Source organism: Triticum urartu, chromosome 3A (assembly GCF_056163025.1).
Source record: "Triticum urartu cultivar PI428250 chromosome 3A, HENAU_Tu73, whole genome shotgun sequence".
In the NCBI taxonomy this organism is placed as follows: Eukaryota; Viridiplantae; Streptophyta; class Magnoliopsida; order Poales; family Poaceae; genus Triticum; species Triticum urartu.
In genome coordinates this window covers 281,679,262-281,703,884 of record NC_141875.1, presented here as the reverse complement: position 1 = coordinate 281,703,884, position 24,623 = coordinate 281,679,262, and positions in this window count along the sequence as shown.

Sequence of the window (24,623 nt, the reverse complement as noted above, 5' to 3'; positions counted from 1 at the left end):
TTCTCTACTTGGATCATATGCACTTATGATCGGAACTCTAGCAAGCATCCGCAACTACTAAAGATTCATTAAGGTAAAACCCAACCATAGCATTAAAGTATCAAGTCCCCTTTATCCCATACGCAAACAACCTACTTACTCGGGTCTGTGCTTCTGTCACTCACGCCACCCACCATAAGAAAATCATGAACATATTGCAAACCCTACAGCGGGAATCCCTCACACTTGCGCGACACGGAGAGCACCATAGGACAGCACCAATAATAAAACATACAACTCAAACCAATCTTGATCATCAAATAGCCATTAGGACAAAATAGATCTACTCAAACATCATAGGATAGCCATACATCATTGGGAAATAATATATAGCGTTGAGCACCATGTTTAAGTAGAGATTACAGCAGGTAAGAGAGAGGTTACACTACTGCATAGAGGGGGGAAGAGTTGGTGATGATGGCGGTGAAGTTGTTGGTGAAGATGGTGGTGATGATGATGGCCTCGGCAGCGCTCCGATGCCATCGGAAGCAAGGGGGAGAGGGCCCCCCTTCTTCTTCTTCTTCCTTGACCTCCTCCCTAGATGGGAGAAGGGTTTCCCCTCTGGTCCTTGGCTCCCATGGCGTGGGAGGGGCGAGAGCCCCTCCGAGATTGGATCTATCTCTCTGATTCTCTCTGGTTCTGCGTGCTCCCCTCGCTCTGTTTCACCGTTTCGTATATATATGGAGATCCGTAACTCCAATTGGCCTGAAACCTTCGCCGTGATTTTTTTTCCCGAATATTAGCTTTCTTGCGGAAAAAGAAGAGCGTCAACTGCCTTACGGTGGGCTCACGAAGGTAGGGGGCGCGCCCCCCTCCCTCATGACCACCTCGGGCACTGGTTCGCGTTGATTTTCCTTCCAAATTTTCTATATTTTCCAAGAATAAGCTCCGTCCGTTTTTATCCCGTTTGGAGTCCGTTTGATATGGATATTCTGCGAAACCAAAAACATGGAACACACAGGAACTGGCACTGGGCACTGGATCAATATGTTAGTCCCAAAAATAATATAAAAAGTTGCCAAAAAGTATATGAAAGTTGAATAATATTGGCATGGAACAATCAAAAATTATAGATACGACAGAGACGTATCAGTCATCCGCCTCATAGCGAGTGACATGTACAACCACACAATCATTGTTTGCATCAGGGCTCTAATTGAACAGAAACAAATTCTGAATTAATTTCCATTATAAGAAACACAAGTTATTTAAACCACTATGTATAGCATGGCATCGAAGCTAATAAAATTTTGCATTATTCATCACCACATACATAGATGAAAAACCACAATCGAGATCGGCAAAGAAGAAAATCACCTTGGGTAGCTCAGCAGGAGGGGGGACACATCCTCGAAGGGGGAAACTGCTCCTGTAGTGCCACGGGGGCTATAACCTCAAACGGGGCATTGACCATCTCAGTAGTGGCCGTGAGCGTATCTGGGGTGGACTCGGTGGCTGCCTCCATCTTCTTGGAGCTGTCTGTCTTGTGGGGATCAGCCTCCCGCGTCTGCTCCAATATCGGCAGATCTTTGCCTGTTCTCCTTGGTCCATCATGAAACTGACGAATACTAGGAGACCACTGAAAGGAAAACACAATCACCATGACAATGAAACAAAAAAGAGAGTAAGGATCGGTTATTGCTTTGCAAAAGTTCTTTTTTTCTGAACAAAAATATACCAACATCACGGATCCGCTTACCTTCCCTTCGTTGGGAGAGAAGAGTAGTGGCAGATGCGAGTGTTGCCTTTCTTGAAGACGGTTAGGGAGAAGGGGATTCAACGAAGAGTGAAATTAAGGTTGCTTCGCTCGTCAAACTTAGACTGCGGGGAGGTGGGGTTTTGTGATACGATGGCTCATTACTGCCACGCTACGACCGGGGTGACTCTCCGCCTGCATACTGCCTTGTAATTTGGCGGATGGCATTTGGGCCCACACACTGCATGGCCCGCATGTCGGTGAACAAAAGTATAACGGCATTCAGTAGAGGGAGACGTTTTGATGACCTAGGAGGAGCCAGAAACGGTATTGTATCTAGTATACTAGTAGTAATTGTTTTTCTGGGTAGCTGTAGAGTGTCTCCACTGTACTAGTAGTAATTGTTTCTCTGGGCCCAAGAAAAAACAGCCCATCCACCCTAGTAAATAGTAAAATCAATTCGAAAGTCCATATATTTACTGAATGAGAGGTGCTACCCACACCTAGCACACCGCCCCCCAAAAAACCTGGGTGTTCTTCTTCCTCCTCACTCCCACCCACCTCATGTCAGCTCGATCCAGTCATACACCCAAATTCCTCACCTCACTCCTACAGAAAACCCTATCTCCCCTTCTTCCTCACTACTACACAAAAACCCCAGCTCCCTTTCTCCTTCACTCGCACTACAACTAGGCTCGTCATTCGTTACTCTGCTCAAATCCGTGAGCGCGACGCGACATCCTCGAGGAAAATGGAGCCGGCTGACCCCAGCGCCAAGAAGATGAGGCTCCCGCCAGGGGTGACGCATGTTGTAGATCCCGCACTCGGCAGTGCAGGAAGAAGTGGCGACCCCATCCCCACCGGATCCCAGGAACCCGTAGAATCTCGGGTGGACCGCACCAGCGATCTTTCGGACGCCGTCCTTGGGGAGATCATCTCGCTTATCCCCACCAAGGATTGCTGCCGCACCCAAGTCCTCTCAATTCGGTGGCGCCCGCTATGGCACGTCGTGCCCCTTAATCTCAACTGTCGTCAGCTATCTCTCTTCAATGATTTTGAAATCCCCAGAGCCATCATCTCCTCCCACCAGGGCTCCGTTCAAAGCCTCTGTCATGCTACCTGAGCAAGCATACCATGCCCTGCACGGTGGACGCCTGGCTGAAATCCCCTGAATTCATAGAACTACAGCTGCTTGAGTTCTACTATTCCCCTAGAAATCACCTACCAGATACCGAACACCATCTACCTGTGCCCTCAGCACCGATGTCCATCTCGTGGGTTTTCTCCTCTCTCCACACCACCACCTTTGCGCTGTGCGACCTACCAGACAATCTGGTACTAAACCTTCTACTCCCATTTCTCAAGAAACTTTCACTTGTGCAGGTTCGTATATCGGAGGCCTCATTGCACAACATCATCCACTCCAGTTGCCCTGCCCTGGAGTGCTTGGTGCTTGTTTTCACAGTTAGAATCGGTTGTCTCCAAATAAAGTCGCCTAACCTTGTAAGAATTGGAATTTCTTTTGATGGAAGGCAGCTCATCATCCAAGATGCCCCTTCACTTCAAAGGTTGATCCTTGATTCTAGTTATTCACCGTTGCAAATAACCGTCCTCTCCGTGCCTAAACTGGAGACCTTGGGTGTAATGCATGATCTCTGTGCTCATTTCAATATGGTGTTTGGCTCCACAGTTCTTCAGGTACTTTATATTATCATCTACACTTGTAACCATAAGCTGCATTTTAAATTTCTGCACATAAGTTATATGTCATCTTGGAGTACACATTTTGTACTAATATTATGTTCTATGCTCAATGAAGAGTTTCTCCACGGATGGCCTATCAATGGTGCTGGATTCTGTCAAGATCTTATATATCCAAATGAATAGTTTTGATCTGAACAAGATTATTGGCTTGCTGCAATGCTTTCCATGTCTAGAGAAGTTGTATATAAAGGTGATAATTTCACACACATTGGAAGCCCACATATAGTGTACTAGAATTAACCGTTCAGCTGTTGCTCTTTCGACACTCTTTTTTTAGACCTTAATTGTTTTGAATCTTCATGTATATTTAGGCAACAAGACGGGGTAAGGAAGTTATAAACAATCGATGGATTCGTAAGCATGGGGATTTTCTCACTTATCATGAGATTTGATTGAAGACAATAACGCTAGAACGATATGTAGCCAACCATGAAAACACTAGATTTGTCACATTCTTCCTGCTAAATCTGAGGTTACTATTGTCCATCAGGCTTAAGTTTATCAGCAGCATGGTTTTGACGGATGGGTATGTGGAAGAGAAAAAAAGGAGTTTCAGGTGGGCAAAAGAGCTTCTGAACGTGCCAGGCTTCTATTTACAACATATTGTGGTCATAATCCAGTAAATTTTACGACCCATGATGTTCATTCTATGGACCTGACCTATCCTCTTGACTGTGATAGCGGAAAACAGTGCTGGAGTTAGATAGTGTTCCCCTTTTCATGAAGGAAATATGCCCTAGAGGCAATAATAAAGTTATTACTTATTTCCTCATATCATGATAAATGTTTATTATTCTGCTAGAATTGTATTAACCGGAAACTTAGTACATGTGTGAATACATAGACAAACATAGTGTCACTAGTATGCCTCTACTTGACTAGCTCATTAATCAAATATGGTTAAGTTTCCTAACCATAGACATGAGTTGTCATTTGATTAATGGGATCACATCATTAGGATAATGATGTGATTGACTTGACCCATTCCGTTAGCTTAGCACTTGATCGTTTTAGTTTACTGCTATTGCTTTCTTCATGACTTATACATGTTCCTATGACTATGAGATTATGTACTCCCGATTACCGGAGGAACACTTTGTGTGCTACCAAACGTCACAACGTAACTGGGTGATTATAAAGTTGCTCCATAGGTGTCTCCAATGGTACTTGTTAAGTTGGCATAGATCAAGATTAGGATTTGTCACTCCGATTGTCGGAGAGGTATCTTTGGGCCCACTCGATAAAGCACATCACTATAAGCCTTGCAAGCATTGTAACTAATGAGTTAGTTGCGGGATGACGCATTACAGAACGAGTAAAGAGACTTGCCGGTAATGAGATTGAACTAGGTATTGAGATACCGACGATCAAATCTTGGGCAAGTAACATACCGATGACAAAGGGAACAACGTATGCTGTTATGCGGTTTGACCGATAAAGTTCTTCGAAGAATATGTGGGAGCCAATATGAACATCCAGGTTCCGCTATTGGTTATTGACCAAAGACGTGTCTCGGTCATGTCTACATAGTTCTCGAACTCGTAGGGTCAGCACGCTTAAAGTTCGGTGATGATCGGTATTATGAGTTTTTGTGTTTTGATGTACAGAAGTTAGTTCAGAGTCCCGGATATGATCACGGACATGACGAGGAGTCTCGAAATGGTCAAGACATAAAGATCGATATATTGGATGACTATATTCGGACACCAGAAGTGTTCCGGGTGATTTCAGAGAAAATCGGAGTGCCGGAGGGTTATCGGAACCCCCTCAGGAGAAATAATGGGCCTTAGTGGAGAGAGAGAGGGCTGGCCTAGGGCAGGCCGCGTGCCCCTCCCCCGCTGGTCCGAATTGGACTAGGAGAGGGGGGCGGCGCCCCCCTTTCCTTCTCCCCCTTCCCCTTCTTTTACCCCACCTAGTAGGAGTAGGAAAGAGGGGGGTCCTACTCCTACTAGGTGGAGAACTCCTCCTCCAGGCGCGCCATAGAGGGCCGGCCGGCCTCCCCCCTTGCTCCTTTATATACGGGGGCAGGGGGGCACCTCTAGACACACAAGTTGATCATTGATCCCTTAGCTGTGTGCGGTGCCCCCCTCCACCATAATCCACCTTGATCATATCATAGTGGTGCTTAGGCGAAGTCCTGCGTCTGTAGCAACATCATCACTGTCAACACGCCGTCGTGCTGACAAAACTCTCCCGTGAAGCTCTGCTGGATCGGAGTTCATGGGGTGTCATTGAGATGAACGTGTGCTAAACTCGGTGGTGTCGTGCGTTCGGTACTTGGATCGGTCGGATCATGAAGACGTTCGACTACATCAACTGCGTTCTTACAACGCTTCCGCTTATGGTCTACGAGGGTACGTGGACGATACTCTTCCCTCTCGTTGCTATGCCTCACCATGATCTTGCGTGTGTGTAGGAATTTTTTTGAAATTACTACGTTCCCCAACAGTGGCATCCGAGCCAGGTTTATGCGTAGATGTTATATGCACGAGTAGAACACAAGTGAGTTTTGGGCGATACAAGTCATACTGCTTAACAACATGTCATACTTTGGTTCGGCGATATTGTTGGATGAAGCGGCCCGGACCAACATTACGCGTACGCTTACGCGAGACTGTCTCTATCGATGTGCTTTGCACACAGGTGGCTGGCGGGTGTCAGTTTCTCCAACTTTAGTTGAACCAAGCGTGGCTATGCCCGGTCCTTGAGAAGGTTAAAACATCACTACCTTGACAAACTATCATTGTGGTTTTGATGCATAGGTAAGAACGGTTCTTGCTCAACCCTTTGCAGCCACGTAAAACTTGCAACAACAAAGTAGAGGATGTCTAACTTGTTTTTGCAGGGCATGTTGTGATGTCATATGGTCAAGACATGATGCTATATTTTGTTTTATGAGATGATCATGTTTTGTAACTGAGTTATCGGCAACTGGCAGAAGGCATATGGTTGTTGCTTTATTGTATGCAATGCAATCGCCCTGTAATTGCTTTACTTTATCACTAAGCGGTAGCGATAGTCGTAGAAGCAATAGTTGGCGATACGACAACGATGCTACGATGGAGATCAAGGTGTCTCACCGGTGACGATGGTGATCATGACGGTGCTTCAGAGATGGAGATCACAAGCACAAGATGATGATGGTCATATCATATCACTTATATTGATTGCATGTGATGTTTATCTTTTATGCATCTTATTTTGCTTAGATCGACGGTAGCATTATAAGATGATCTCTCACTAAATTTCAAGGTACAAGTGTTCTCCCTGATTATGCACCGTTGCAAAAGTTCGTCGTGCCGAGACACCATGTGATGATTAGGTGTCATAAGCTCTACATTCACATACAACGGGTGCAAGCCAGTTTTGCACACGCAGAATACTCGGTTTAAACTTGAGAAGCCTAGCATATGCAGATATGGCCTCAGAACACTGGATACCGAAATGCCGAGTGTGAATCATATAGAAGATATGATCAACATATTGATGTTCACCATTGAAAACTACTCCATCTCACGTGATGATCGGACATGGTTTAGTTTATATGGATCACGTGATCACTTAGATGATTAGAGGGATGTCTATCTAAGTGGGAGTTCTTTAATAATTTGATTAATTGAACCTTAATTTAGTCATGAACTTAGTACCTGATAGTATTTTGCATGTCCATGTTATTGTAGATAGATGGCCCATGCTATTGTTCCGTTGAATTTTAATGCGTTCCTTGAGAAAGCAAACTTGAAAGATGATGGTACTAATTACACGGACTGGGTTTGTAACTTGAGGATTATCCTCATTGTTGCACAAAAGAATTACGTCCTGGAAGCACCGCTAAGTGCCAAACCTGCTGCAGGAGCAACACCACATGTTATGAACGTCTGGCAGAGCAAAGCTGATGACTACTCGATAGTTCAGTATGCCATGCTTTACGTCTTAGAACCGGGACTTCAACGACGTTTTGAACGTCATGGAGCATATGAGATGTTCCAGGAGTTGAAGTTAATATTTCAAACAAATGCCCGGATTGAGAGATATGATGCCTCCAATAAGTTCTACAGCTGGAAGATGGAGGAGAATAGTTCTGTCAGTGAACATATACTCAGAATGTCTGGGTACCATAACCACTTGACTCAGTTGGGAGTTAATCTTCCGGTTGATAGTGTCATTGACAGAGTTCTTCAATCACCGCCACCAAGCTACAAGAGCTTTGTGATGAACTATAATATGCAAGGGATGAATACAACTATTCCCGAGCTCTTCACAATGATAAAGGTTGCGGAGGTAGAAATCAAGAAGGAGCATCAAGTGTTGATGGTCAACAAGACCACCCGTTTCAAGAAAAAGGGTAAAGGGAAGAAGAAGGGGAACTTCAAGAAGAACGACAAACAAGTTGCTGCTCAGGAGATGAAACCCAAGTCTGGATCTAAGCCTGAGACTGAGTGCTTCTACTGCAAACAGACTGGTCACTGGAAGCGGAACTGCCCCAATTATTTGGCGGATAAGAAGGATGGCAAGGTGAACAAAGGTATATGTGATATACATGTTATTGATGTGTACCTTACTAATTCTCGCAGTAGTGCCTGGGTATTTGATACTGGTTCTGTTGCTAATATTTGCAACTTGAAACAGCGACTACGGATTAAGCGAAGATTAGCAAAGGACGAGGTGACGATGTGCGTGGGAAATGGTTCCAAAGTCGATGTGATCGCAGTCGACATGCTACCTTCGAGATTAGTATTTGACCTAAATAATTGTTATTTGGTGCCAGCGTTAAGCATGGAGATTATATCTGGATCTTGTTTAATGTGAGATGGTTATTCATTTAAATCAGAGAATAATGGTTGTTCTATTTATATGAGTAATATCTTTTATGGTCATGCACCCTTAAAGAGTGGTCTATTCTTTTTGAATCTCGATAGTGGAGATACACATATTCATAGTATTGAAGCTAATAGATGCAGAGTTGATAATGATAGTGCAACTTATTTGTGGCACTGCTGTTTAGGCCATGTTGGTATAAAGCGCATGAAGAAACTACATTCTGATGGACTTTTGGAATCACTTGATTATGAATCACTTGGTACTTGCGAACCGTGCCTCATGGGCAAGATGACTAAAACGCCGTTCTCCAGAACTATGGAGCAAGCAACAGATTTGTTGGAAATCATACATACTAATGTATGTGGTCCGATGAATATTGAGGCTCACAGCGGGTATCGTTATTTTCTCACCTTCACATATGATTTGAGAAGATATGGGTATATCTACTTGATGAAACATAAGTCTGAAACATTTGAAAAGTTCAAAGAATTTCAGAGTGAAGTGGAAAATCATTGTAACAAGAAAATAAAGTTTATATGATCTGATCGTGGAGGAGAATATTTGAGTTACGAGTTTGGTCTTCATTTGAAACAACGTGGAATAGTTTCACAACTCACGCCACCCGGAACACCACATCGTAATGGTGTGTCCGAACGTCGTAATCGTGCTTTACTAGATATGGTACGATCTATGATGTTTCTTACTGATTTACCGCTATCATTTTGGGGTTATGCTTTAGAGACGGCTGCATTCACGTTAAATAGGGCACCATCTAAATCCGTTGAGACAACTCCTTATGAACTATGGTTTGGCAAGAAACCAAAGTTGTCGTTTCTTAAAGTTTGGGTTGTGATGCTTATGTGAAAAAGGTTCAACCTGATAAGCTCGAACCCAAATCGGAGAAATGTGTCTTCATAGGATACCCAAAAGAGACAATTGGCTACACCTTCTATCATAGATCCGAAGGCAAGACTTCCGTTGCTAAGAATGGATCCTTTCTAGAGAAGGAGTTTCTCTCGAAAGAAGTGAGTGGGAGGAAAGTAGAACTTGATGAGGTAACTGTACCTGCTCCCTTATTGGAAAGTAGTTCATCATAGAAACCGGTTTCTATGACACCTACACCAATTAGTTAGGAAGCTAATGATGATGATCATGAAACTTCAGATCAAGTTACTACCGAACCTCGTAGGTCAACCAGAGTAAGATCCACACCAGAGTGGTACGGTAATCCTGTTCTGGAGGTCATGTTACTAGACCATGACGAACCTACGAACTATGAGGAAGCGATGATGAGCCCAGATTCTGCAAAATGGCTTTAGGCCATGAAATCTGAGATGGGATCCATGTATGAGAACAAAGTGTGGACTTTGGTTGACTTGCCCGATGATCGGCAAGCCATCGAGAATAAATGGATCTTCAAGAAGAACACAGACGCTGATGGTAATGTTACTGTCTACAAAGCTCGACTTGTTCCAAAAGGTTTTCGAAAAGTTCAAGGAGTTGACTACGATGAGACCTTCTCACCCGTAGCGATGCTTAAGTCCATCCGAATCATGTTAGCCATTGCCGCATTTTATGATTATGAAATTTGGCAAATGGCTGTAAAGACTGCATTCCTGAATGGATTTCTGGAAGAAGAGTTGTATATGATGCAACCAGAAGGTTTTATCAATCCAAAGGGTGCTAACAAAGAATGCAAGCTCTAGCGATCCATTTATGGACTGGTGCAAGCCTCTCGGAGTTGTAATAAACATTTTGATAGTGTGATCAAAGCATATGGTTTTATACAGACTTTCGGAGAAGCCTATATTTACAAGAAAGTGAGTGGGAGCTCTGTAGCATTTCTAATATTATATGTGGATGACATATTGTTGATTGGAAATGATATAGAATTTCTAGATAGCATAAAAGGATACTTGAATAAGAGTTTTTCAATGAAAGACCTCGGTGGAGCTGCTTACATATTGGGCATCAAGATCTATAGAGATAGATCAAGACACTTAATTGGACTTTCACAAAGTACATACCTTGACAAAGTTTTGAAGAAGTTCAAAATGGATCAGGCAAAGAAAGGATTCTTGCCTGTGTTACAAGGTGTGAAGTTGAGTAAGACTCAATGCCCGACCACTGCAGAAGATGGAGAGAAAATGAAATATGCTCCCTATGCTTCAGCCATAGGCTCTGTCATGTATGCAATATTGTGTACCAGACCTTATGTGTGCCTTGCTATTTGTTTAGAACGGAGGTACCAAAGTAATCCAGGAGTGGATCACTAGACAACGGTCAAGAACATCCTGAAATACCTGGAAAGGACTAAGGATATGTTTCTTGTTTATGGAGGTGACAAAGAGCTCATCGTAAATGGTTACGTTGATGCAAGCTTTGACACTAATCCGGACGATTCTAAATCGCAAACCGGATACGTGTTTATATTGAACGGTGGAGCTGTCAGTTGGAGAAGTTCTAAACAAAGCGTCATGCCGCGATCTACGTGTGAAGCGGAGTACGTTGCTGCTTCGGAAGCAGCAAATGAAGGAGTCTGGATGAAGGAGTTCATATCCGATCTAGGTGTCATACCTAGTGCATCGGGTCCAATGAAAATCTTTTGTGACAATACTCATGCAATTGCCTTGGCAAAGGAATCCAGATTTCACAAGAGAACCAAGCACATCAAGAGACGCTTCAATTCCATCTGCGATCAAGTCTAGGTGGGAGACATAGAGATTTGCAAGATACATACGGATCTGAATGTTGCAGACCCGTTGACTAAGCCTCTCTCATGAGCAAAACATGATCAGCACAAAGGCTCCATGGGTGTTAGAATCATTACTGTGTAATCTAGATTATTGACTCTAGTGCAAGTGGGAGACTGAAGTAAATATGCCCTAGAGGAAATAATAAAGTTATTTTTTATTTCCTCATCTCATGATAAATGTTTATTATTCATGCTAGAATTGTAGTAACCAGAAACTTAGTACATGTGTGAATACATAGACAAATAGAGTGTCACTAGTATGACTCTACTTGACTAGCTCATTAATCAAAGATGGTTAAGTTTCCTATCCGTAGACATGAGTTGTCATTTGATTAATGGGATCACATCATTAGGAGAATGATGTGATTGACTTGACCCATTCCGTTAGCTTAGCACTTGATCGTTTTAGTTTACTGCTATTGCTTTCTTCATGGCTTATACATGTTCCTATGACTATGAGATTATATAACTCCCGATTACCGGACGAACACTTTGTGTGCTACCAAACGTCACAATGTAACTGGGTGATTATAAAGGTGCTCTATAGGTGTCTCTAATGGTACTTGTTGAGTTGGCATAAATCAAGATTAGGATTTGTCACTCCGATTGTCGGAGAGGTATTTTTGGGCCCACTCGGTAATGCACATCACTCTAAGCCTTGCAAGCATTGTAACTAATGAGTTAGTTGTGAGATGATGCATTACAAAACGAGTAAAGAGACTTGCTGGTAACGAGATTGAACTAGGTATTGAGATACCGACGATCGAATCTCGGGCAAGTAACATACCGATGACAAAGGGAACAACGTATGTTGTTATGCAGTTTGACCGATAAAGATCTTCGTAGAATATGTGGGAGCCAATATGAAGATCCAGGTTCTGCCATTGGTTATTGACCGGAGACATGTCTCGATCATGTCTACATAGTTCTCGAACCCGTAGGGTCCGCACACTTAAAGTTCGGTGATGATCGGTATTATGAGTTTTTGTGTTTTGATGTACCGAAGGTAGTTCAGAGTCCCAGATATGATCACGGACATGACGAGGAGTCTCGAAATGGTCGAGATGTAAAGATCGATATATTGGAAAACTATATTCGGACACCGGAAGTGTTCTGGGTGATTTCGGAGAAAACCGGAGTACGGGAGGGTTACCGGAACCCCCGGGGAGAAATAATGGGCCTTAGTGGAGAGAGAGAGGGCTGGCCTAGCGCAGGTCGCGCGCCCCTCCCCCTCTGGTCCGAATTGGACTAGGAGAGGGGGGTCGGCGCCCCCCTTTCCTTCTCCCTCTTCCCCTTCCTTTCCCCCTCCTAGTAGGAGTAGGAAAGAGGGGAGTCCTACTCCTACTAGGAGGAGGACTCCTCCTCCTGGCGCGCCATAGAGGGCCGTCTGGCCTCCCCCTTGCTCCTTTATATACGGGGGCAGGGGGGCACCGCTAGACACACAAGTTGATCATTGATCCCTTGGCCGTGTGCGGTGGCCCCCTCCAACACAATCCACCTCGATCATATTGTAGCGATGCTTAGGCGAAGCCCTGCGTCGGTAGCAACATCATCACCGTCAACACGCCGTTGTGCTGACGAAACTCTCCCGTGAAGCTCTGCTAGATTGGAGTTCGTGGGACATCATTGAGCTGAACGTGTGCTGAACTCGGAGGTGACATGCGTTCGGTACATGCATCGGTCGGATCGTGAAGACGTTCAATTACATTAACCGTGTTCTCATAAAGCTTCCGCTTACGGTCTACGAGGGTACGTGGACGATAGTCTTCCCTCTCGTTGCTATGCATCACCATGATCTTGCATGTGCATAGGACATTTTTTGAAATTACTACGTTCCCCAACATTTCAACCTGTATTTTTTCGTAAACCTGATGAACAATTAACCCTTGTGCTTTTGTACAGTTTGTAAGCTGGAGTTAGATGTTCTTGCCCTTTTAACCTCGTCTGTGACTGCCATATTTTCTTTGAAGCAAGGCAAATGGTTTGCCAGTTGTTTAATTTAGAGTGAAATATTGTAACAACTAACAAATCCCATCCAAGGGAAATAACATCACTCTCGCCGGCTGCTTGAGCTCACTATGCATTACAGAAGCCAAGTGATTAGCCCCCACTAGAACCCACAAATTTATTTCGAACTAGCACATCAAATGGGCTATAAATTTTCATAGGAAAGGCTGCATGCCCGTGACATATTTGGATTCTCACATTTGGGACCCACGAGGAAATAGCCTATCCAAGGTGCCGTCGAGTTACTAGCCAGTCAACAAACGATTCTGCCTACGAGCCGTTGGATTGACATCCAACATCTGTCCTGTATCTTCTATCTATTGTCTTCTTCCTCCAGCCACCCAAACCAAACCACCCCATCGTCTCCGCCTGTTCCCGCCTCCCATGGCTGGCTGCGCCTCCGCTGCCCTATCGTACATACCCTCCAACGTTGGCCAGTCCCTCCCTCTATTCCCCCACACGTCCTGTTATTGTTCCACGACGTCATCCCCAACACGCATGCGAACCAGTCAACCCTCGTACTCCCCTCCGCTTGCGACTGGATCGGCGCATCTTCCATGGCTCCTGTTCGTTTCGTCCGAGGCCTGACCGTCGTCCTCCGTCTTGCGGCCTTGGTTCGCTCGCCATGCGCGGTGCGCCGCCCTCTTGCGTTGTCAATGTCGTCAACAACCAAGAGGAACAAGGAGATGACTGTACGTGGAGAGAATGACAGTAGGGACCCACCAGCGTCATGACAGTACGCAAGCAAGTGCCTCTATATTACAAGCCCAAAAATATGGTTCCTCTTAATGGTTGGACATCTGGGGCTCACGTCATTGTCAACGTAGTCAATAAACGAGAGAATTACACTACGAGCGGCTGACACCAGGGACACAGCAGGTCGCGCAGTTTATTTTTTTTTGAGGAACAAGCAGTTGTTATTTATACTAGTTTTAACGATGAATCAGGGTAACAACGGGACCGTGCGGGGGATGTGGCCCGTCTAGCCAGGGTTTTATTTATGTTTACCACATCATGAGCCCAGTTGTGTTTTTTTCTTGCTAAAAATGGCTAGCCCAGTTCTATTTTTGTAAAGAAATACCCAAACGAGGCCTACTTACTTTATCAGCCCTGCTGGGCTGCAAATCTTTCAAGACGAGGAGAGTTTCATTCAGTTTGCCCAGAAATGGGTTGTACATTTTTAAAACACATCAAACCGGGAATTAGTTTCATTTTTTTTCATTGCAAGATTTTAAATTCCATTGATTTTTATGCGTGGACAATTATTTGGATTTTATATTTATACAAATTATTTTTCAAAATAGTTTGAATGTGAATTGATATTATGGGATTAAAAACAGTTGACCGCACCGAAATATGCAAAAAATCGTATACTTTTAAACCATGGCCACAATATGGGTGTAATGCTAACAAAAAGAAGATGGGCTCCAAAAAAATTCTTAAGAATTAGCAAATGGGTTGTACATTATTAGAAATAATGCACATGAGAGCAATGACTGTTGGATGTCCATCCAACGGCTGTCGGCTTCTTCAATCTCTGCTCTTCCTGCTCCAGCCGCTCGAACAAGCGCCGGCGGGACTGCCTACTCCCTCCTCCCGCGGCCGTATATGCTGCCGCGCATGCCTCACCACCCCACCATACTCCCATCGCTGGCCTAGCCATCCCTCTACTCACCCACACCTGTTGTTATTCTCTGGGGACGGCAGACAAAACAGTAAACCCTCGTACTCCTCCGCGTGGGAAATAACTGCCGAGTCTTCCCTGGCTCCACATCGTTCCCTTCCTAGGCCTCGCCGTCGTCCACCGCCCTGGTGCTCTCAGCGTGGACTGGTCAACATGGTCAATAAACGGCATCCATTGGAAGTGGACTGTACGTGGAGAGGCTGACAGCTGGGTCCACAGCCGAACGCAATGAAATGCCTCCTTATTACGCGCAAAATAATGATTCCTCCACCTGACAGCTAGGACCCACTGGAAGGGCTTCTGTATTTCAAGAAAAAATGTCCCCCCCCACAGACAGGTGAGACCCACCAGCTATATCTTTGCATGAAAGGAAGTGCCTCCTTATTACGCACAAAAAATGAATATCCCCCTGCTAGCTGGGACCCACCATAGTGGGTGGCTGACTTGTGGGCCTACTAAGTTGACGGGGACGGAGGGATTTGTCAACTTAGTCAATATGAACGATTCTAGCTCCAGTGACCGTACGATGTCCATCAAACGGCCATAATGCTTCTTCAACCTCTGGTCTTCTTGCTCCAGCCGCCCAAAGCAGCGCTGGTCGTGCCGCCTGCTCCTGCCTCCCGTGGCCGGCTGTGCTACCGTGGAGGCCTCACCGCGCCCGTACTACTCCCACCACTGGCCAGGCCAGCCCTCCACTCACCCACACCCCTTGTTATTCTGCGGTGACGGCAGCCTCACAACGCTGCCGAACCAGTGAACTCTCGTACTCCTCTCTGCGCGGGCTGGTACGTCCATTTTGCATCATGCTTTTATATCGATATTTATTGCATTATGGGCTGTTATTACACATTATGTCACAATACTTATGCCTTTTCTCTCTTATTTTACAAGGTTTACATGAAGAGGGGAAATGCCGACAGCTGGAATTCTGGGCTGGAAAAGGAGCAAATATTATAGACCTATTCTACACATCTTCAAATGTCCTGAAACTCCACGGGAATTATTTTCAGAATATATAAAAAATATTGGGCGAAAGAAGTACCAGAGGGGGGCCACCCACCGTCCACGAGGGTGGAGGGCACGCCCTACCCCCTGGGCGCGCCCCCTGCCTCGTGGGCCCCCTGGTGGCCCTCTGATGCCTATCTTTGGGTATATGGAGTCTTTCGTCAAGGAAAAAATCATAAGCAAGCTCACGGGACGACACTCCGCCACCACAAGGCGGAACCTTGGTCGAACCAATCTAGGGCTCCGACGGAGTTGTTCTGCCGGGGAAACTTCCCTCCGAGAGGGGGAAATCATCACCATCGTCTTCACCAACGATCATCTCATCGGGAGGGGCTCAATCTCCATCAACATCTTCACCAGCACCATCTCATCTCAAACCTACCTGTGGGTTGCTAGTAGTGTTGATGCTAGTTGGTTTACTTGGTGGAAGATCATATGTTTAGATCCATTATGCATATTAATATCCCTCTGATTATGAACAGGAATATGCTTTGTGAGTAGTTACGTTTGTTCCCGAGGACATGGGAGAAGTCTTGCTATAAGTAGTCATGTGAATTTGGTATTCGTTCGATATTTTGATGAGATGTATGTTGTCATCCCTCTAGTGGTGTCATGTGAACGCCGAGTACATGACACTTCACCATTGTTTGGGCCTAGAGGGAGGCATTGGGAAGTAATAATTAGATGATGGGTTGCTAGAGTGATAGAAGCTTAAACGCTAGTTTATGCATTGCTTCGCAAGGGGCTGATTTGCATCCATATGTTTCATGATATGGTTAGGTTTACCTTAATACTTCTGTTGTAGTTGCAGATGCTTGCAATAGGGGTTAATCATAAGTGGGATGCTTTTTCAAGTAAGGGCAGTAACCAAGCACCGGTCCACCCACATATCAAATTATCAAAGTAACGAACACGAATCATATGAATGTGATGAAAATTAGCTTGACGATAATTCCCATGTGTCCTCGGGAGCGCTTTACTTTATCTAATAGTTTGTCCAGGCTTGTCCTTTGCTAAAAAAAGGATTGGGCCATCTTGCTACACCTTATTTACTTTCATTACTTGTTACTCGTTACAAATTAACTTATCACAAAACTATATGTTATCGATAATTTCAGTGCTTGCAGAGAATACCTTACTGAAAACTGCTTATCATTTCCTTCTGCTCCTCGTTGGGTTTGACACTCTTACTTATCGGAAAGGCTATGATAGATCCCCTACACTTGTGGGTTATCAAGACTCTTTTCTGGCGCCTTTGCCGGGGATTGAAGCGCCTTTGGTAGGTGGAATTTGGTAAGGAAAAATTTATATAGTGTGCCGAAATTTACTGTCACTTGTTACTATGGAACATAATCCTTTGAGGGGCTTGTTCAGGGTATCTTCAGCGCGACCAGTAGAGCAAAGATTTTCTCCTCAACCTACTGAACCTACTGAAAATGTTTACTTTATAATTCCTTCGGCTATGATAGATAAACTGCTAGCTAATCCTTTCACAGGTGATGGAAGATTACATCCCGAATTGCACCTAATCTATGTGGATGAAGTTTGTGGATTATTTAAGCTTGCAGGTATGCCCAAAGATGTTATCAAGAAGAAGGTATTCCCTTTATCTTTTAATGGAGAGGCATTGACATGGTTTAGGCTATGTGATGATATTGGATCATGGAACTACCAACGATTGAAATTAGAATTTCGTCAGAAGTTTTATCCTATGCATCTTGTTCATCGTGATCGTAATTATATATATAACTTTTTGCCTCGCGCAGGAGAAAGCTTCGCTCAAGCTTGGGGGAGTCTTAAGTCAATGTTATATTCGTGCTCCAATCACGATCTCTCAAAAGAAATGATTATTCAAAAAAATTATGCTCGGCTTTCTCTCAGTAATCGCTCCATGCTCGATACTTCTTGTACTGGATCTTTTATGATGAAGACTATTGAATTCAAATGGGATTTATTGGAAAGAATTAAATGCAACTCTGAAGATTGGGACCTTGACGAAGGTAAGGAGTCAGGTATAACACCTAAGTTTGATTGTGTTAAATCTTTTATGGATACCGATGCTTTCTGTGAATTTAGCACTAAATATGGACTTGACTCTGAGATAGTAGCTTCTTTCTGTGAATCCTTCGCTTCTCATGTTGATCTCCCTAAGGAGAAGTGGTTTAAATATAATCGTCCCATTGAAGTAAAGTAGTTGCACCTATTAAAGTTGAAGAAAATACTATCACTTATAATGATCATGTTGTTCCTACTGCTTATATTGAGAAACCACCTTTCCCTATTAGAATAAAGGATCATGCTGAAGCTTCAACTGTGGATACCAAAAGTAATATTAAGACACGTAAACCCCCTGAGCAAATTAAAGTTGAACCTAGTGTTGCTATGGTTAAAGATCTCTTGGCCGATAATATTGATGGGCATGTTATTTACTTCTGCCATGAATCTGCTAGAATTGTTAGACCTGATACTAAAAATAAACATAGACTTGTTGTAGGCATGCCTGTTATTTCTGTTAAAATAGGAGATCATTTCTATCATGGCTTATGTGATATTGGTGCAAGTACAAGTGCAGTACCTCCTTCCTTATACAAAGAAATTATGCATGATATTGCACCTGCTGAGATAGAAGAGATTGATGTTACAATTAATCTTGCCAATAGAGATACTATTTCACCAGTTGGGATTGTTAGAGATGTTGAAGTCTTATGTGGGAAAGTTAAATATCCTGCTGATTTTCTTGTTCTTGCCTCCCACAAGATGACTTTTGTCCCATTATATTTGGTAGACCCTTCTTGAATACTGTTAATGCTAAGATAGACTGCAATAAGGATATTGTTTTTGTTGGTTTAGGGGATATGTTTCATGAGCTTAATTTTGCTAAATTTCGTAGACAAACCCATGATAAAGAATTGCCTAGTAAAGATGAAATTATTGGTCTTGCTTCTATTGCCGTGCCTCTTACTGATCCAATAGAACAATATTTGCTAGACCATGAAAATGGTATGTTTATGAATGAAAGAAGGGAAATAGATGAAGTATTCTCTAAACAGGGACCTATTTTGAAACACAACTTGCCTGTTGAAATCCTAGGGGATCCTCCTCCACCTAAGGGTCATCCTGTGTTTGAGCTTAAACCTTTACCAGATACTCTTAAATATGCTTATATTGATGAGAAAGAGATATATCCTGTTATTATTAGTGCTAACCTTTCAGAGCATTAAGAAAAGAAATTATTGAAAACTCTAAAGAAGCACCGTGCTGCTATTGGATATACTCTTTATGATCTTAAGGGCATTAGTCCCACTCTATGCCAGCACAAAATAAAATTGGAGAAGGATGCTAAACTAGTTGTTGATCACCAATGACGGTTAAATCCTAAGATAAAAGAAGTGGTAAGAAAAGAAATACTGAAGCTTCTGGAGGCAGGTATAATTTATCACGTTGCTGATAGTCAGTGGGTAAGTCATGTCCATTGTGTCCCTGAGAAGGGAGGTATTACTGTTGTTCCTAATGATAAAGATGAGTTGATCCCACAAAGAATTGTTACATGTTATAGAATGGTAATTGATTTCCGCAAATTAAATAAAGCTACGAAAAAGGATCATTACCCTTTACCTTTTATTGATCAAATGCTAGAAATATTATCCAAACATACACATTTTTGCTTTCTAGATGGTTATTCTGGTTTCTCTCAAATACCTGTGTCAAAAGAGGATCAACAAAAGACAACTTTTACTTGCCCTTTCGGTACCTTTGCTTATAGACGTATGCCTTTTTGTTTTTGTAATCCACCTGCTACTTCTCAAAGATGTATGACTGCTATATTCTCTAACTTTTGTGAAAAGATTGTTGGGGTATTTGTAACGCCCTTGATGCGGCTATAGCTCCCATGTGTCGAGGCACGACTTAGAGACATAACCGCATTGAAAGCAATGTCGCAAGTTAGGCAATCTTCACAACATCCCATGTAACATAAATAACAAAGGGGAGGTATATAGTTGGCTTACACTCGCCACGTTAAACAAAGTACATAAATAGCATTACAACATTCAAACACTCATGGCCCGACTACGGCGCCAAAATAAAAGATAACCCAACATGCGACACGGTCCCGATCACCCCAACTGGGCACCACTACTGATCAACAGGGAAAGACACGTAGTATCGTTGAGAGTCCTCGTCGAACTCCCACTTGAGCTCAAGCGCGTCATCTGGAACGGAATCATCGGGTCCTGCATCTGGTGTAATAGTAATCTGTGAGCCACAGGGACTCAACAATATCGCACCCTCGCGATCAAGACTATTTAAGCTTATAGGTAAGGCCAGGAAAAATATGTGGGGCTGCAGCAAGCGACTAGCATATATGGTGGCTATCCTGTTCGCAAAAGAGAGCGAGAAGAGGAGGCAAAGCACGAACGAGTAACTAGAGGGCATCCTGCGGCAAGCATTACTCCAATACCGTGTTCACTTCCCGGACTCCGCCGAGAAGAGACCATCACGGTAACTCACGCTGTTGATTCATTTTAATTAAGTTAAGGTTCAAGTTATCTACAATCGGACATTAACAAATTCCCATCTACCATAACCGCGGGCACGGATTTCGAAAGTTCAAATCCCTGCAGGGGAGTCCCAACTTAGCCCATGACAAGCTCTCACGGTCAACGAAGGAATAGACCTCCTCCCGAGACGTTCCGATCAGACTCGGTATCCCGGTTCTTCAAGACACTTCGACAGGTTAAAACAAATCCAGCAACACCGCCTGAATGTGCCGACAAATCCCGATAGGAGCTGCACATTTCTCTTTCTCAGGGCACACTCAGATTGTCCTAGGTATGGGTAGGCCAGCCCAGAGTTGCCCCTGATGGCCACCGGCAGCTGACAGGTGGACCAACACTCAGAGGAGCACTGGCCCGGGGGGGTTTAAAATAAGATGACCCTCGGGCTCCGGAAACCCAAGGGGAAAAGAGGCTAGGTGGAAAATGGTAAAACCAAGGTTGGGCATTGCTGGAAAAGCTTTAATCAAGGCGAACTATCAAGGCGTTTGCATTATAACCCAACCGCGTAAGGAACGCAAAAATCCGGGAACATAACACCGATATGACGGAAACTAGGGTGGCAAGAGTGGAACAAAACACTAGGCGAGAGGCCGAGCCTTCCACCCTTTACCAAGTATATAGATGCATTAAGATAACATGGCAATATAATGATATCCCAACAAGTAAATAATGTTCCAACAAGGAACGGTCTCCAATCTTCACCTGCAAATAGCAACGCTATAAGAGGGGCTGAGCAAAGCGGTAACATAGCCAATCAACGGTTTGCTAGGACATGGTGGGTTAGAGGTTTGACATGGCAATTTGGGAGGCTTGAAAGCAAGTGGTAGGCATCGTAGCATGGCATAGCAAAAGAGCGAGCATCTAGCAAAGCAAAGATAGTAGTCAGAGTTGACTGGATCCTCGAAAGCAAACTCAACGGGCTCCTCGTTAGCGAACTCGTCTCCCGGCTCTACCCAAACAATACAAACAAGCAAACGGAACACAATCAACCACGTGCAAAGCTCAAACAATATGATGCAAGGATGGTATGCTATGCGGGATGCATATGCAAGATTTGACAAGGGATGCATGAACCTGGCCTCAACATGGAAATCCAAGTGTGCCACTGGAAAGATGAGATGAAATCGCCTGAAAACGATATGAAGAACGCCGGAATCGGAGTTACGGTTTGGAAATGGCAAGCAATTCAAATATGACCACGTTCTGCGATTTACAACAAGTAGCCATCTAAATGCAACAAGATGAACATGCTACAGCACTCAAACATGACATCAAAATACATGGAAGGAATCCATTCATGATTCTTATCAAAAGTCTAGCACTGAGCTACGGCCAATTCATCCATTAACAGGTTCAAACAAGCATGGCAAAAATGCATATGGTAAACAGATCTCAGACTTAGTGAAATTAACACTTGTCTGGAATTTCAGATCAGATAGCACTCTTCGGAGCAATAGAACTATATGCTACAGGACCTGAACATGGCAAAGTAAAGCATGGCATGGAGCTACTCAAAGAGCTTAACAAAAGTCCCTTAGTGACCTTGAGCCAAAAGGGATCAGAAAATACATTTTCAAGCATGTGAACATGGCAAAAACATAATCAGTTCTAAGACTTAGTGAAAACTGGAGCATGCTGAAACAGATATCAAGTAGGCATGTTTACGAGCTCGATGCACTCACCACAGAGCAAGTCATGACAAACTAAACATACATCCATCAAGAATACACAAAATGCAAGCTAGACATGGCAAGAACAATAACATAGCATGCACGGATCAACTACAAAATCCTCGGCAAAATTGCTAACAAGTAGACAATCTGCCCAGATTCACAAAATAGCAAAAGTAGAGCTCGATTGACTCAAGCTAGGGTGCTCCATAATTGCAAACAAAGACATGGATGGATAGAGCACTACAAGATTAACAAAACATCCTTACTGATCATCCTCAAAAGAGGCACGGATCACTAGGAAACAACAAGAACATATGGCCATACGAGATAAACAGATCAAGGACTTGGTGGAAATGCTAAGTCCCTGAAATCAGCATTACCAAGTGCCTCACTTTGCAAGCTTGTGCTAGTCACCACACACATTACAAAAATACATGGGTTGCACCTATGTAAAGATGGCAAAACCCTTAAAAAACATATGTAGAGCTCATGGGCATATCATGCACACAATAATCATGGCAAAAATGACAAATATCTAAATGGAGTAGCAGATCTGACAATTATCTCAAGTAGCACTCTTCCAACAGCATTTCGGGCATCAAGATGAACTCAAATGAAAATGATGCAATGAGATGAAATGATGTACTCTCTGAGACGAACATTTTGATATGCTATATGCCCAAAACGGAGCTACGGATGAGGAGATACGACATGATGAACATAGCAAATTATTAGGGTTTCGGGCAAAGAAAGTCAACCGAGACGAAAACGGATCCAGATCTAGCCCGCGTGTACTGTAGCAGTGGCGTGACTCCCGAGGATCGTCGGCCGGAATCGAGGAGGCAGGCGGCGGCGGACCCGTGCCGGAGAGGAGCGGGGGCGGCACCGGCGGGCTTCGGGCGGCGGAGAGGAAGGTCGGGCGGCGCGGGCGCAGCGCTCCTCGGCGGCGGGCTCCCGCGGCAGGGGCGGCGAGGTGCGGTACGGCGGGCCGCAATGGCGGGCGCGGCGGCCAGCGTGCTGGGCGGCGGAGGCGGCGGCTCGTCGGCGTCGGGGAAGATGGGCCCTGGAGGCGCGGTCTCCCGCGGGGCGGCGGCGGCCGAGCGCGGGCCGGAGAGGGCCCGCGGCGGGCTTCACGGGCCGGCGATGTGGGGCGCTCGCGGGCGAGTGGGGAGGTGCCACGTGGCGGCGGTGGTGGATCCGGATGCGTCCGACTCGTCCGAACGTGTCTGGCGGCGGCGGAGATCTGATTTTTAGGGTTTGGGAGAGGGGATCCGCGAATTTGGAGGAGGGGGTCTTTATATAGAGGTAGAGGGAGATAGGAGAGTCCAAATGAGGTGCGGTTTTCGGCCACGCGATCATGATCGAACGCTCTAGATGATGGAGAGGGTTTTGGGCCAACATGGAGGGGTGTTGGGGCTGCAACACACACGAGGCCTTTTCGGACCCTCGGTTAACCGTTGGAGTATCAAACGAAGTCCAAATGGTACGAAACTTGACAGGCGGTCTACCGGTAGTAAATCAAGGCCGCTTGGCAAGTCTCGGTCCAATCCGGAAATGTTTAATCCCCACACACGAAAGAAAGGTAGAAATGACCACCAGAGGAGAACGAAGCGCCGGAATGCAAAACGGACAACGGGGAAAATGCTCGAATGCATGAGATGAACACGTTTGCAAATGAAATGCACATGATGACATGATATGAGATGCATGACAACGATAACAACACATGGAGACAAAGACCTGAACCCGAGAAAATAAAATAACTTAAGGCCGGAGGGCAAGAGTTGGATTACATATTGGGTAAATCATATCCGGGGTGTTACAGTATTCATGGATGATTTCTCCGTTTATGGGAATTCTTTTGATGATTGATTAAGAAACCTTGATCTAGTTTTGCGGAGATGTGAAGAAACTAATCTTGTTTTGAATTGGGAGAAGTGACACTTTATGGTTAATGAAGGTATTGTCTTGGGGCATAAAATTTCTGAAAGAGGTATTGAAGTTGATAAAGCTAAAGTGGATGCTATTGAAAAGATGTCGTGTCCCAAGGACTTTAAAGGTATAAGAAGTTTCCCTGGTCATGCCGCTTTTTATAGGAGGTTCATTAAGGAGTTTTCTAAAATTTCTCGGCCTCTGAATAATCTCTTAAAAAAAGATGTTCCTTTTGTCTTTGATGATGACTGTGTAGAAGCATTTAAATACTTAAGAAAGCTTTGGTTTCTGCACCTATTGTTCAGATGGGTTCTCTCGCTACAAGAATTTGATTTGCATATTATTGATAGAAAGGGAGCTGAGAACCCCGTTGCAGACAACTTGTCTGGGTTAGAGAATGTTCTTGATGACCCACTACCTATTGATGATAGCTTTCCTGATGAACAATTAGCTATCATAAATGCTTCTCGTACTGCTCCATGGTGTGCTGATTATGCTAATTACATTGTTGCTAAATTTATACCACCTAGTTTCACATACCAGCAAAAGAAAAAGTTCTTCTATGATTTAAGACATTACTTCCGGGATGACCTACATCTTTATAAAGAAGGAGTAGATGGTGTTATTAGACGTTGTGTACCTGAGCATGAACAGGAACAGATCCTACACAAGTGTCACTCCAAGGCTTATG